Source organism: Lycium ferocissimum, chromosome 8 (genome assembly GCF_029784015.1).
Source record: "Lycium ferocissimum isolate CSIRO_LF1 chromosome 8, AGI_CSIRO_Lferr_CH_V1, whole genome shotgun sequence".
Lineage (NCBI taxonomy): Eukaryota > Viridiplantae > Streptophyta > Magnoliopsida > Solanales > Solanaceae > Lycium > Lycium ferocissimum.
This window is the reverse complement of record NC_081349.1, coordinates 28,404,774-28,417,687: the sequence shown is the minus strand read 5'-3', so window position 1 is coordinate 28,417,687 and position 12,914 is coordinate 28,404,774.

Sequence of the window (12,914 nt, the reverse complement as noted above, 5' to 3'; positions counted from 1 at the left end):
GAGAACGATTTGGGCCATTTCATTAGGCTAGAAGGACGGATGTTATGGTAGGATGAACCATTCAAACAAACATATGATTAAATACCATGATTATGAATTCGCCAACATCAAAAGTGGCACTATATACCACTAACATAAGGAATCGATCTATCAATATATATAGATTGAGTAGGTGATGTGAAGACCTGTTCTTGTAGGTCACCATTGATATTTATCTTTTTTGACATTTTTCTCTTATATTTCTCTCAAAATATTTACCGAAAATTAAAAACACTCTATCAATAAGTTTATAATTGTCCACATTCATTAACTCAGCTAATGGGAAATGAATTCATTATTAATGAATAAAGAATTAGTGGAGAGTCCAAATGCCACCGTAAGAAGTTCCAATTGTTACTAAATCCCACGACTTAAGTTGATTAGTGCATAATTGCTGGCAACACATCTTTTAACCAATCTATATAATTATATGAGTATGCTTTCTTAGGATTACAATTTTGAGGCTTTTTTAGGTTAAATTATGATTATATTGTTAGCAAATGTGACTAAGCAATGTCATTTTCTACTATTTTGTCTAGGTTCTGAAGCATCTAGGATTCCCATTCGTTTGTTCTATCAAGTGTAAGTATTCCATCTTATATATAGTTGGAAAAGCAGTGTTGATACCCTTTCTGCTCCAAGATCTGAAGGCGAAAGTTTGTTCCCCCCAATGTTAAGTCCTGATCTTTTGATGGATTGAAGAGTGCAACAAGGAGTTTTAGACCTGATAGAGGAAAGAAGATGTAATCTAAGCCTTTAAATTTCAGATGACACTTCAAGTTAAGGGTCCATTGAAATGTTGAAGGATATAATACTGGAAGGATCTTGGCCTCTTATTTGGGTATCAATCTATATGTTTTAGGAGAAGCATATGTCTTTTCTGTTGATACCGATTATTTTTATTTTGGCATTGTGATTCTTGTGAGATTTTAATTTTCTTTGTTTTTGTATCAAATTGATGTTTTAGAAAGAGGCTTGAGGCTAACAAATATGTGTTGTGTTTTTATTCCCCTTTTTTCTCTCTGCCCATATTTCTCTCTTACTTTTCAGTATATCTACAATTTTATTCATTTTAGTTTTATATTTTGTACATTTGTATCGTAAAAATTATTTTCGTGGAAATAATTACTCTCTTTGTCCCAATTTCTGTGAAGGGATTCCGCATGAAGACACTTAATTTTGACTTTTCAACATAGTTAATGAATTAAAATATTTTTAAGTTTGAGAAAATTGTAGTCAAACAATAAATTGTTTGACTTTCCAAACAACATTATCCTCACATAAAATAAGACAGGGGAAGTATTTTAGACTAAATGTGTGGATTTCATACTATTTTACTTATCTAGGCAATTTTTTATTGTATTTTCATTTTTCTTCAATTAAATCTATGATTTCGTATTGTAGAGAATTACTTTTTACGACCGTGCGAAGCGCGGACAAGTACACTAAAAGAATGTATGCACTAGCTAAAGAGAGGAAAAGAAGAATAAACTGCTATTGGTTAGGACTTAGCACATGAACTGGTGCAGTACACACGGTGACAGAACAAGATCATTTATCATGTTTTTATGTTACATAATATGCATGTATGTTTATTTGTAATAAAAATATACTTATAGAAGGATTTCAAAATGACATGATAGTCCTTTTTTTATTTTTTATTATTTTGTCAGTTAATAAAAGTTAATCTCCATATCGGATGCACAACATTAGGAAAAAACAAATCCTTCATGTCAGCATTTCTCAAGTAACTGGAAGCAGACGAAACTAGAAAAACACTCTTGAAGGGTTATTTGGTCAAAAGCTGTCAAATAATAGTGGATCTCATTAATTAACTTCAATAATTAGACAAAGTCTTGTCTTATTGATTGTCATTTATTTCGAGAAGATAAAGTGTTAAGCATACATTTTTGGGAGATTAGCTTTTCAAATTATTGTGGGGTTCTCTAATAATTTGACCCACCCGAAAAAACTAAAAATCATCCAAGATTCACCTCTTTTCAGAAATCAGCATAAGTTTTCTTTTTTATTATCCCTTGTGATTATTTTTTTCAAATAATTAATAGTACAATGAGGGAAACAAGTTTCAAAAATTAAAATTTGCTCATAAATCTATCGTAGTTGTTCCAAAAACTTGAAATGTGTGTGAATTCGTATATCGCTTGCGATGTGGGAGGATTTTCCCATTTTTCCTTTAGGTATAGAACTAGATATAAGTATATATCCTTGCTCCTAATTAAATACCATAAAATGTTATGTTCTAGAGAGAGAAAAAAAAAATACCAAGAATTAACTATGAAATTCTTCGCTAAAAACTTGTTGCTAATTAACAAGATTTTTTTATAATTCCTCGTAAAATATGATTAACGACAATCTTTACTATGTTTGACGAAAGTTTGTTCATCACATTTTCTTGTAGTACAACAATCAAAGCTAAAATTCTTTGTGCCCTTTAAGTGATGCATTATAATCATTTAATCACACCATATGACACTACGGAAATCCTATTATATATACACACACAAAAGTATTCATTCATTATGCAAAATAGTAAAATAAAATAAAATACGACGTTATATATATTTGGTAACTTTAAATCCTAAATTTGCATCCAATTTAAATCGCATTCTTTTTTTCATATACAAGAAATAGCTTATATAATTAGGGCATTTATGTGGGTGGAGGTCCCATACTTTAGTGTTGGCCACATATGTTGGATTAAAGCATCCAATTTTGTTTTCACCACTCAACGCACGTACGGCTTATTAATGCAAATAAAGATGTGATGGTTACATTAGCATTGGGCAAATAAGTTTTATTAAAGTCTAATAATATCAAGTTATCAACACTCGTCTCACGTACGTTCTAGCAGCATTACCAAGATGGAGATGGCGATGTAATGGGATCTTTACACGAATAGTCGATCAAATTTATTGTTATTTTTTTTAATTAGTATGCATAAATTATATATTGATTATATACAATTATCCAGTATACAAATATGATATATGGATATTACATTTTATAAATTCACCTGCTATTTTTAATTTAAGTTGTTATGTGAATGGCTATTTTGATTAATTCTTCATAAAATAATTAATGTAAAAAAGAAAATTAAAGATACATTAACGTGAACCGTGAATTTCTCTCTTAGATCTGTATTATTTATCTTTTAAAATTGTACACTCCTCTTAAGACAAGACATTTAATTGTCTCTCTCATAAGAATATTTGTCTAAATTATCTTTTACTTCTTCTTAAACGTCTTACTTAATTAAATATCATTAATTGGAATAATGAGGTAAATATTTTTTTCAAAAAAGTAAAAAATGATCTCTCATTTTTTCTAAAATGTCTATAATATTTTATGAAAATTTAATTTGACAAGACAATTAATATTTGGGGCCAGATAATAACATCTAGTTTTTCTTTTTTGAGAATGGCAGTCTAGAGATGAGATCATGACACTTCTTTCCTGCAGATCATTGTTTAGTCAATTTTAGCATGTATCATGTTGTATAAAAGTCACAAAACATATATTATAATATGTTCATATTTTAATTTTCCTGGCCTTTTCATCTTCATCTAATTGTATGGCGCTTTCAGAAAGTGACTTGCAGTGTAACTCTTCCACATCCCAAAAATTTTGTTATTTTCTTTGATATATTAATCAACACGATTCCATTTATGACAACTACACATATTTTTTAAACGGAAAAGATTTACCCCTTTTGGAAATAGGAAAATACCTTCGTTATCTTTAGGGTCCAATTATCACTTCTGGTTATCTTATGGAATCAATTATACCCTTATTGCTAACAGTACACGTGAGCATCATCCAACCCTTCAAAATTATTTTTACTCAAATAATTTTTTACCCACTAAAATAACCCAAATCTGATTAAATTTTTTTTTCCCAGCCAAACTGATACGGACCCAACCCATTACCGCTTGGCTGGAAAAAAAAAATAATCCCTCAAATAATAATACTATAGTTATTTACTCTAATTACACAATTGATTGAATAATTAAATACAGAAAAAGTTTTTCACCACATATATGACAGGCACACAAGAAGAAAGAGAAATGAAATTGAAAAGAAGAGATGGGCCCCACAAGTGTTCAAGAAAATCCAAACAAATGCATGGAAGTAAATGGAGCAATTTGCAGGACAAGTAATAAACAGAATATGGACTGTTTTTTTGTGTCTAAATAGTGCAAAAGTACGCCTAAATAGCAATGTCATACAATATCTTTAAAGCACCTAAAATTCTGGAACACCGAGAATACCCTTGAAAGCTACAAGTGGACATGTTATAGTAGGAATCCATTTGATTGGTTAGTATGGTTTTGTTATTATCCTCCTACTTATCATTTCCCACCTTTTATTTTTAACTAACACTAAAGAAAGTAAAATTAGCAACAATAAAAAGGCTTAAATTCCGGTGGAGATAAAAAGCATTAGGTGCTTTCTTCTGTATGGTTCGGTATTTTGAAACTTTGATTTTCGGTTTCTAAAAATACTATAACATTACCATACCAAAATAATTCGGTATGGTTCGGTATTTCTAAGTTCGGTTTCGATATTTTTCGCGGAAAATAATTTATCACTTGTAATTTTTCTATAAATTGTTTAATAAAGGTTATAAAATTTATGATATTAAACTAACACTCATGCACATGTGGACATACAAAGAATGAACCCCAAGATCCATTGTGTTATTTTCTTCGTTATTCAATTGACACAATATTAATCAAAATAGCAGTGAATTACAAAGTCTAAACACAAATTAACCAAAATTAAGCATAATCCTTAATTGATTGAACTTTTACATAAAAAATTCCATTTAGTTTTGAAGCATTCAAAATCAAAAAATGGATGTATTTAATTGTACAAAAACTAGGCTATATATTTAATAGTATTAAGTATAATATATATATGCATACGTGAAATATAACTTCGAGCAAGAAATTACCCGTATCCCATCTCGAATCCAAATAATATTAAAATGCATTAAATGGGGAATTTGAAACCGCGTATTAAAAATTCAATTTGGCTGTTTTTATTTTGCCCAATTTTTACATACAACTATTGTCGATTTTTTTAAAAATTTCCCAATTCTATGTAGCGATGAATTAGTGATTTCTTAACAAAAATATTATTAGTTATAGGTTGTTTAGCGATAACTTAACGATTAATTTTGTTGCAATTTTTTTTTTTATATATATTATATAATCTTTTTAAATGAAACATTGAAACTCAATTGGGATCAGCATGTTCTGTAAATAGGCCCATTGGACCCTAAATTTGAGTTAACTCTAATGATCCTCCAAACCACACCCTATGTGGGATTTCGTTTCATATTCTTTTCTTTAACAAAAGTTACTAACGCATATATAGTTAATGAACATGACTCAAACCTCTTATCTATTAAGTTTCATATAGGGCATGAATCATTTCATGTATATACTGATATGAACTTGACAATATTATAGGTCTTGTTGAGGCTCTCTCTTTTATAGATATGGTTAGGTTCGAGCCCTCTCTGCTCCTAGCCTGACAATGTCCACATATAATAAAGGAGAACGAGAGAAAGACTTGGCATGCAAAACCGCGACGAGTTAACATGTACGCGTCTTCTTCTTGACTTCTATAGTATTCTTATATGTAATGATCTTGGATTATTATAAATTGACTTGCATATCCTTATTGATAATAATATATCACTTGTTTAGCTATAAGACCCTATGATGCATATGGATATTGAGAAATGAGGATGCTAGATATTTCATGGGTAAGCATGATCAATAGAGTAAGTGATAGAGTTGTTTCATATCTAACTGGCCATGAAAGCCCACAGAGTAGGAAAGTCCCATAGGCTATGATTCAATTTGTGTCAGCACAAGCTCTTTGGCCCAATTGGTCTTAAACAAATTTGCCCAAACCAATGACAATTTGACAGTTGTAGATGGGCTCCACTATCACCCTACTCCTTGTATATTACTAAGATTCTAATGAATCAAAAATACAGAAAATGAGACATGTTTTGTTGCTTTCTTTTAGTCTGCACCACTTATATATAAAGTAAAATTCCATGGTCATTGTTCTCCTACAAATCTCCATCTGTTCCCCTAAGTTTTTAGGTCATATGGCCTTTTCACTAACAATTCCACACAACGGAGGAATCAGGATTGGTCCATGACTTTGGGTTTTGTGGGACTACTTATCTATGTTTAAAATGTTATAGATCAGGTTCTATGGACCAAAGGCAAAGAAAGAGGAATCACATACAATAAAAAGGCTTAAAATTCGATAAAAAGCATATGCACCCAACTATTTTGTTGAAAAAAAATCGATCTTTGGTAAAAGGTACACGTGTACCGACACCTAAAAGCCTCAGTAGTACTTAAAATGGAAGTTATATATAATTTTTTTCTCTAGAAATTGTTCAATTACTGTGTGATACAAATCTAGGATAGTGAATTCAGGAGCGAATGATCTCATATACTTTATAGAATTCATACAAGAGAATGAACCCCAAGATCCATTGTGTTATTTTCTATCGATTTCTTGTGAAAAGGATCATATAATTAAAATAGCAGTGCAATCGCGAATTCGATCACACATGCTGTCCAAGTATTGTAACTGTCCTTAATTGATTGAACTTATTTATTATCTAATAGTTGGTTGTTTTGAAGCCCACCAAAGGGCCAAAACTGGACATGAATTATCTATGTCCCCCCAATTAAAGGGAAAACCACACAAAACGCCCGCTAAAACCAAAATATTTACCCGACTTTTGCCCCCTAGAATTTAATTGCTGTGCTACCCAAACCAAGCAAGCAAATTATCCGCATACGGCATACCCATCTCGTCAAAGGCCTTAAATTGCGGCGTTAGGTGGGGAATTGATGCGGTTTCCTTTTCAATTGAATTCAATTGTGGCTGTTTTTATTTTGTTTTCCCTTTTTTTTTTTTTTTCTATTCTCCTTTTTTTTCTTTTAATTTCCTTTCTTTTTTGTTTTGTTTTGTTTTTCCTTTTTGGTTAGTTATCTTCTTTTTTTATTCTTTTCTCTATTTTTATCTTTTTTTTTAAAGATAAAATATATTAACAAACTATTGTATTTTCTTATAATTTTTATTTTTTTGAAGGAATGGACATGTCCTATGTGATACATCACAAAGGTATAGATATATACCATGTGGATATAATAAAATCAAAGTTTTTTGAAGGAATATATCGGCCACACACACTTCACACATATCTGCGCGGTACACACATATGAGTATGTCGTGTGGGTATCATAGATGACCGAATACCTTTTTTAACATAAGAGAATAAGAACCTCTTTATGATACTAGACAAACGTATATGAATATACCATGTGGGTATCAAAGAGGAACGAAAAAGAACAAGTATTTTTCGAAGAAATGAACTCAATCCTCTCGATACCGAATGGTATATGAATATACCTTGTGTGTTTTCATAGATTTTTCGAAACTTCTGTTTTTCGAATATAATGAATCGATTAATTGTCACATGACATGTGACGATGCATGAATATATTGTGTCGGTATCATCCAAAGGGCCTCAATTATTTTTTTCGAAGAAATGAACCGATCATATCTTGCAATACCCGAAATAAATGAATATGTCGTGTGGGTATCATCCAGGACCAAGGAGTGTTTTTTTGAAGACACACACATATACTAGTTCAAATCAACATTTGCCCTTATACAATTCAAGAATATTTTCAAATACGCAAAAATGTAACAATAGGTATCTGAAGACCGAGTGTTTTTTCCGAAGAAATGAAGTCTTTACGATACCCTGCGCGTATACGAATATCTTTGTGTGGGTATCATAGAGGACCGATGATTATTTTTTCCCAAAGAAATGAACTTAGTTCCTCTATAGATACTCAGCGTATATGAATATACTGTGTGGGTATCATAGAGGATCGAGTTTTTTTTTTTTTCTTAAGAAATGAACCAGTCCTCTATGATACGCTGATAGTATATGAATATACCGTGTGAGCATCATAGAGGATTGAGCAGTGTTGGAATGAATCTGCTATCTACGATACCTTGTTAGTACATGGTATACCAGGTTGGTATCATAGAGAACTCAATGTTTTCTTGAAGGAATGCACTGTCAATCCTGTATGATACCATGTAGTATATGATATACCATGTAGGCATCACTGAAGACTGAGTAGTATTTTTTGAAGGAATGATCTAACGTTCTATAATACCTTATCTACATATAATATATACCATGTGGGTATCATAGAGGATTGAGTGTTTTCTTGAAGGAATGAATTGACAGTCCCCTATGATACCATGCTAGTATATGGTATATACCACGTGGGTATCATAGTATGCTGCAATAGTATACTTCAACTGCTATTGATTTGGTATACTATATGCTAAAATATGTGGTTTTTTGAGATGTAGAAAAAAAAAAATCAGTTATCCTTCTTATTGATATAAAAAATAAAAGTAAATAAAGCGGCCAAAAGGTAGAATTAGATTATGAAAAAAAAGGAACGAAAGGAAAAAATAATTCGAAAAAATGAAACTAAAAAGAGAGAAAAAATAAATAAAAATCACTAGAAATAAAAAAAGAATAATAAATAAAACTAACAAAAAATTTGAATGAAATTAGATTATGGAGATAAAAAATAAAAAGAAAAGAAATAGATGAAATTAAAAAGGAACAAGAAATTAAAAAAACAGAGCAAAAAATAAAAATAAAGAAGCTAGAATTAAATATGAAATCAAATTATGGTGAAAAAGAAAAATAAAAATAGTATGATTTGGGAAAGAAATAAATGAACAAAAAATGGGTAAAAGGAAAAAAACGAAAAAAAGAAAAAGAAGTAAAGAAGTAGAGAAATAAAAAAGAAAAGAAGAAAAAAGAGACAATTACCTACAAAAGCTAAAATGAGTAGGAAGGGTAAATAGTTTTAGGGGTATGAAAATAAGGGAGGCATTAAAGGATAATTATTTTATGTGTAGTGGACATTGGTGTTCTTTCCCCCCAATTAAACCCCTATCGATTCCATTGGCTTAAATGCAAATAATATTCATCATTTTTTTGCGCGGATTGTCCTTCATTTGGAGTGGTCTTTAATTTTTACCCTTCAAATTGGTGGTCTTTAAGTTTTGCCCTTAGCCTAATACCCCAAGGTTGTGAGTTCGAACTCCAGCTCAGTAAAATAAAATAAAATTGCAAGACAAAATTTCGCAAGACAAAAGTTGCAAAATTCTGCCTTAAGACAGAATTTTCCCGAGGGACAAAAGTTAAAGACCGCCATTTTGAGGGACCAAAATTAAAGACCACCCCCAGCCCAATATTCATCACTGACTATTTAATTGGACTGTACCCATTTCATAGGATCCAATTCTTTTCTCACTTTAACCTCTAGGCCCAAAACATAATAAAGAAAAAACCAATTTATTTGTTTGTCCTAAAATCTTGAAATTGCACGGAATAACACATTTTTTGTCGTTTGCAATATTCAGGAAAAATATTGAGATTGCCATTAAAGGTGTTAAATAAGCGAGTTGAACTGATTTTATTGGATCAAAATGGGTTGTCTTAATAAATGTTGGTCATTAACTCACCCAAATATTACTTGGACTGAGATGGATTGACTCAAAATTAGCTAACAATAGATCATAACCAATTTGTAAAATTGGCATAAAGTATGATGACACAAATGACAAAACTTTGTATTTATGAAAGACATTTATATTTCTATTACAGTCAAACCTCTCTATAATTGTCATTCGTTATAACAACATTTCATTATAACGGCCTGATTTTATCCGGAACCGATTTTTCATGTTGTATTGTACTTCTTTATAAAAACATTCTACCTATAACAACAGTGCCATTTATTATAGCGGTACACTCTTGGTAAAATTACCTCTCTATAACAGCCATATTCAAATATTCTGTAATAATATTGGTAAGAAATATATTATGTATACAAAATATTAAAATACTTATGGTAATCATCATTGATGTCATGCACATAGTAAATTTCAAGTAAGAATATCTAAAAGAAAAAAGATTATAGTCCAAATCCATCTATAGTCCAAATCCATCTCATAACACCAATCAAGCAAAGGATGCTGCCACTTATATAGAGTTTGACGTAGCATTTTCAATTCTTGAAACTTACACTGATGAAGAGATTATTTCACAAGTCATTGGAGTGGAAGAACAAGAGACAACGGATGCAGAAGGTGACAACCAAAGAGCCGAAACCTACTGTTACTTGGGGTGAGATAAAAGAGTCAATTGTTAAGCTCTTAGACAGGAGCCGACGCTATATGTATATTTATGTTTCTGCCCTCAGAAGAATCTCAATTTGGCTCTTTAAAGAGTTGCTTGAATCAGATTTGGAGATATTTTTGTAATAGTTTTACTTGATAAACAAAATTCGCTTAGACATCATTCAAGGGAAAGCTCATGAATTCCCTTCTGCTGAAAGTTTGGACAAAAATCTTCATTAATTCAAGTGTTATATCATCACTAAGAGACTGAGATTTACGAAAAAACTTACAATTATAGAATTCTTACGACAAACTTGAAATATTAAAACTTTTAATTAATTTTAGATGCATATGTTCCTTAGATTTTAACTTTTTATCGGTACGGTATAACTAGTTATGGATTTATGAGTAATTTACTAGTCTTTTCAATTTTTGATTAATGAAATATGAAAGTCAAATGAGATTTTGAAATTAACAAGTATTTGTTTTCGTTTATAACATAAAAAGTATAGAAAAATAATTTTTTATATACTTTTGTTTATAACAACTAAATGAAATCTAAACATGAAATGCCAGTATATATGCATAACAACACCTCACTGTAGCAACCATGAAATTTTCGGACAAACCCTGCCATTATAGAGAGGTTTGACTCTTATTTGGCACACGATCGATTTGTTACATGAATAATGAACATAACTTCCCTCTTAAAGCTTGAATGTAATTATACTTTTAGTCATGTCTATAATACGAATAAGAGACTAAATTGTCACTTTAATTTGCTCCAAAACTTAATGCATTACACAAGAAAAATATTACAAACACTAAGTTAATAGTCTAAAAACATATCTAAGGATAGAAGTGTCATCTTATAAGTTATAACCTGATGATGCCTATTTCATACAAATACAAATATGCAGTAGTACCCGACTACCCGTTCGATTGGCTAACAGGAGAAATTAATCATTGTACAAATTCAATATTATTTTATAAATTATTCTGTTGGCTGGTAGAGGAATTAAAAATTGTATTAACTTTTAGCATTATTTTACACATTATTTGATTACTATTGTAATTTCCTCATAAAATAATCAACTATCATCAATGCTGGAATCTGTAGAAGCTATTCTAGAAGAAATGTAGAAGAAGATAGAAGGGCCTTTAGTTTCAGTATTAATCATATTTGAGCTTACATTAAAATATGTGAATCTAACAACTTTTATTCACAACTTTGAGCGAACTACACTCATAAACACTAGTATTAAATAATTGAGTCAGTTAATTAACTAAGCAAACCAACTATACAACTGTCATTGCCAACTCGAGCATAACATATCCAAATGCCACATCACAATTAATCAACTTTTTTGTCTTCACTGCTCAATAAATAATACTATAAGTTATGCGAGAATTTATATATAATTTTATGGGGAATATAGAATATGCAATAAGGATACAAAATTTAACAATACAAGGAATTAAACAACTAAAAAGACAAGAATACTCTCATGATATTCAAGTTGATTTCTTTAGTATATATAGAAAACCAAACATCTAACAAGGATCAATTCCGAAAAACTTGGGGTTCGACCTCCCGACTTCAATATTTGAAGTGAAGAGTTTGAAATAATTTTTGCATTATTACGTCATACATTACAATCACTATAATATTACTTGTATCTGCATTACAGTTTTTGTATTATTAGTTCGTCCATTTTTAATCTTTATATTATTATTTCCGCATTATTCAATCACTACATAACTAATTTCTACGTGCATAACTTGTATTGTCGACCAAGTGGGGATACACACGAGCGCAACTTTAATTAAAGCAATGAAAAGTGAGATAGGAAAAGGGACTGCATGATTTTATATTTCAAAAAGAAATACTATCAACTTGCTGCCCAAACGTGGCATTACAATATCCACTTACAGTGCTTTTCTCACACATGTATAGGAGTACATATCTTTGTTGGAAAATAGCTGTCTCCTTATGTGTTTTAAAAAAATCAGCTTCAGAAATGACGTTTCCGACTAAATAAAATTAAACTAAAACTATAATGAATTTGTCTAACAATTTAAACTTTGAGATAAAATAATTCGTATAATTCAACTTGATTTATCAAATTAATGGAGATGCAGTCATAGATATTCACAGGGGCGGAGCTAGGTAGGTTCCAGGGGGTTCCGAACCCCTCGGCTGTGAAAAATTAAAGTTAATTTTTTGGAAGAATAAAAATATCATAGATATTTAAAAGAGTTTAGAAAGTTATAATATAATATCTTTGATATATATTGTATTTTCCCCAGAAATTCTAGACTTAGATATTTATAATTGAGGATAGAATTATACCGAATAGTATAAGGATGCTTGGATAATTATCCTAAAGAAAAATCTGATATTCGGAAGTGGTAGGGGATAAAGATGATTAGTTTTTAACTATGTATAGAATAATATCTGGGAAGCATCCATAAATAGGACGCTTTTTTGTCGTCAATGGTGAACCCCAATCGAAGTCATTAATGCCAATCAGAAAGTAGAAAAATTTTCAGCTTTCCTTTTTGTCAAGAGATGTAATACGCTTCTC